The sequence below is a fragment of the Etheostoma cragini genome, chromosome 14 (genome assembly GCF_013103735.1).
Source record: "Etheostoma cragini isolate CJK2018 chromosome 14, CSU_Ecrag_1.0, whole genome shotgun sequence".
Lineage (NCBI taxonomy): Eukaryota > Metazoa > Chordata > Actinopteri > Perciformes > Percidae > Etheostoma > Etheostoma cragini.
Genome location: NC_048420.1, coordinates 5,222,974 through 5,227,023, shown reverse-complemented (window position 1 = coordinate 5,227,023; position 4,050 = coordinate 5,222,974). Strand labels below are relative to the sequence as shown.

At 38.7% G+C, this 4,050-nt stretch overlaps 1 protein-coding gene and 1 long non-coding RNA gene across 3 annotated transcripts in view; one reads left to right on the top strand and one right to left on the bottom strand.

Annotated features, from left to right (window-relative positions):
- Positions 1 to 4,050, top strand: part of LOC117956388 (4-galactosyl-N-acetylglucosaminide 3-alpha-L-fucosyltransferase 9-like) — an 85,736-nt gene that overhangs the window by 63,533 nt on the left and 18,153 nt on the right. The gene's annotated exons all lie outside the window — the stretch shown is intronic.
- LOC117956408 overlaps positions 1 to 4,050 on the bottom strand; it is a 20,325-nt gene that overhangs the window by 7,571 nt on the left and 8,704 nt on the right. Inside the window, exon 2 of the long non-coding RNA XR_004659254.1 lies at positions 1,429 to 1,530. This is a non-coding gene — a long non-coding RNA (uncharacterized LOC117956408). The remainder of the gene's footprint in view (positions 1 to 1,428; positions 1,531 to 4,050) is intronic.

Here is a 4,050-nt window from a genome sequence, read left to right as displayed (position 1 = left end):
TTTTTCTTCAGCCATTCGGTGGTGGACTTGGTGGTGTGTTTAGGATCATTGTCCTGCTGCAGAACCCAAGTTCGTTTCCGCTCGAGTACACAAACAGATGGTCGGACATTTTCCTTCAGAATCTCTTGGTAGACAGCAGAATTCATAGTTCCTTTTATCACGGCAAGTCTTCCAGGTCCTGAAGCAGCAAAACAGCCCCAGACCATCACACTACCACCACCATATTTTACTGTTGGTATAATGTTCTTTTTATGAAATGCAGTGTTCCTTCTACGCCAGATATACTTAGACACACACCTTCCAAAGAGTTCCACTTTTGTCTCATCGGTCCACAGAATGTTGTCCCAAAAGTCTTGGGGATCATCAAGATGTGTTGTGGAGAAATTGAGACGAGCTTTGATGTTCTTTTTGTTCAGCAGATGTTTTCTCCTTGGAACTCTGCCATGCAGGCCATTTTTGCCCAGTCTTTTCCTGATGGTGGAGGCATGAACGCTGACCTTAACTGAGGCAAGTGAGGCCTGCAGTTCTTTGGACGTTGTTGTGGGGTCTTTTGTGACACCTTGGATGAGTCGTCGCTGCGCTCTTAGGGTAATTTTGGGCGGCCGGCCCCTCCTGGGAAGGTTCACCACTGTTCCATTTCTTCGCCATTTGTGGATAATGGCTCTCACTGTGGTTCGCTGGATTCCCAAAGCTTTGGAAATGGCTTTATAACCCTTTCCAGACGGATAGATCTCAATTACTTACTTTCTCAATTGTTCCTGAATTTCTTTGGTTCTCGGCATGATGTGTAGCTTTTAAGGATCTTCTGGTGGACCTTACTGTGTCAAGCAGCTCCTAATTAAGTGATGCCTTGATTGTGGACAGGTGTGGCAATAATCACGCCTGGGTGTGGCTAGAGAAATTGAACTCAGGTGTGGACAACCACAGTTATAGTATGTTTTAACAAGGGGGGCAATCACTTTTTCACACAGGGCCATGATGGTTAGGATTTTTTTTCACCTTTAATAATAAACACCTTCATTTACAAATTGCATTTTGTGTTTACTTGTGTTGTCCTTGACTATTGTTTAAATTGGTTTGATGTTCCGAAACACTTAAGTGTGACAAACATGCAAAGGAACAGGAAATGAGGAAGGGGGCAAACACTTTTTCACACCACTGTAGGACATACATAGAAACTCAAAATCCCATCGACATGCCTTTCCTCAGAAAATCTCACATTTTGAAACTGCCGCTGAAAACGGGCGAATCCCAACAAAGCTAAAAGATGACGTCATGATCTCAAAACCTGTAGCTTTGTCATGCCCTTGGATGTATTAGGAGAACGGTCAAGCCACAACATTTACATACAGGCCACTGACCTGGGACCGGTTCCTGATGGAGCTAGCGTTAGGTCAATTAGATGTCCAACTGCTTGTGTAGTTTGACGGGATTTACAAAGAAGAAAGTTTGGAATATTTTCCAGGATATTGACAATGAACCAGGGTCGTAAATGCAGTGTTCCAGGCTGTACAGGGAATGGAGATACTTCTCATGGTCTTCCCAAGGAAGCAACCACTCGACGGGCTCGGCTATGGAGATCCCTGAGAAGTTCGACACTCAGTTATTAATTTGCTCAAACTATTTCACCAAAGACAGTTTTCAAAACGTTGCACTATTTAAAGCGGGATTTGCTAAGCTGCTGTTGCTGTTCCAACTGTATGGTCATCCCAACCACAAGCTGTAAGTATGATTTTGTCGCTAATGTGGGAAAATATACTACAATATTGTGACTATTGTGGAAAATTATACTTAGGAATTGTGATTATACTTAGATACTGTGAATAAACTTATGCATAAGAAAATGGAATGAAGCCCATGTCAGATACTGAGTGAGAAGAGGAGCATGGGTGAAACTTGTCCTTTTGGTGTGTAAATAAGGGCAACATTCCTGTGTCGGGTGTAGAGCAATAAACCAAATCTGGCAGGAAACCAACAGGAGAACAAAGGCCAAGAGATCACACTGATAACATTAACAGTTGAATATAGCATCCCCCTACAAGAGAGGCATTCAAAACACACACACACACAGACACATTGTGTTAGCTGAGATAACATGGCGCACTCACCCGGCCAATAGAAACATTGTTGCCATGACGATATGAACTGCCCAGTGACACTTTGAACCAATAGGGCTCCCTTAAGGAGAACCCATATATTCTGTGCGCGCCTCTGTTTAAAGCGCCTTTCTTGGGGACCCCTGAGCTAGTCAAGTCCCATTAGGACCGTGCACGTATAACTGCCCGGAATGCATTGCTATGTTTGTTAATAAAGCATTTTTATAAATAATCAAAGCTAGAGTGATTTCTTAGCTAATTGAGTCCCGACATTTGGGCACTCCAAGTGGGATTCGTAACACTAACAGTAACATAAGCAATGCTAACGTATCCTGTAGCTAGCATAGGCTGAATGTGTGTTGATCAACTGTAATGACAAAGGGGCTAACGTTTCATTTTCTTAACTGTTCCACTCGAATAAATACCCTGTGTTGTCATGAAGCTACACCTATAGGTTACCATGCATGTTTGTCCACTTTGTCAGGTTACTTTATATTGTATTTCAGCAAGAAAGCTAACTGCAGCTGAGTAGAATCCTGATAGTTTGGTTGCTAGCTAACATTAAGCTGTAACGTTACTCAGCTAGCTAGCTAGCTATTTCATCCCGCTAGCTTTGACAACAGAATTGGAAACTTTATCATTTCATTTGATATCTAGTCAATCTCGTGAAAACAGTGTGTATATAGACTGCAATGTACTGCAATGCACAAGAGGGTCTATGACGTATAAGGATTTTCAAGAGGCAAATTTTTAAATATAATAAACAATAGTTTCTATTGTATTTTTTCAAACATACACAGTGTCAGTTAGGCATGAATCTATGTTTAACATGTTTATTAAGTGATTTTAGTATTTTTTCACGCACATGAATTGGCCATGACCATAAAAAATGTCATGTGGTGCGACTGTGTAAAACCTTAAATTAAAGAAATTCTTAGAATCATGATGGGAATATTCACTCAAGTTCTGAGTAATATGAAGTGTATAAAATCAAAATGTTGGCATTAATTTAGATTTTTTATTATTATTTATATTTTCTGTTGTTTTCCAATACAACAGTCACCTTCTTGTATGACATTAGCGTACTACTTTTTCCTGTAATATGTATGAAATGAATAAAAATATCTAAAGAATACATTTTATCCAAGTATACAATGTTAGTTTTTACAATTTTAGTTAATTAATTCATATACTACATTTCTATTTACTGAAAATTACAGCTATTACTGGTCGCACCACATGATGCATGGTCGCACTAAATGACAGGAAATCCTCATATTAGGTTGGCATTAAAAATACCTTTTATTTTGCAATTAACAATAATTCCAATAAATTGCATGCAAAATATTTGGTGAAATCATGTTTTATTCCAGTTTCATTCATTCAAAACATTTTGATTATATTTTCTTTCTTTTATATCATTTCAATGACCATAACGTTTAGGCCTTTTTCACAACAATGCTTCATTTCCATTTAATTTCAACTGTACTTTACATTGTCATAAATCACAAACTGCTACAATGGAACAAATTCAGTGTGGGCAACATCCCCCCCCCCCCATTTAATTTCACAAATTGTCATATTATCTAATATTATGCCATTTTTTAAAATCACAGCCACCTTATGAACTTCACTCGTGAACTTGTGACCCAAAGGGTTCAAGAAACAAGAATATCAACACAACAGTAGAAAACATTAAACTGGTCCTATTGATTCTATTAATCATGTTCCTGCTTAACCCCAGCTGCTTTGGAATTTCAGTCGCCTTCCTATTTCATTTCATTTCATTTCATTTCATATCACAACATTGTCATATTCATTTTTCTAATATGCCATTTTAAAAATCACAACCATCTTATGAACTTCACATGTGAACTTAGGACCCAAAAGGTTCAAGGAGCAAGGATATAAGCAGAACACTAGAAAACATAAAACTGTTATTGATCATGTTCCT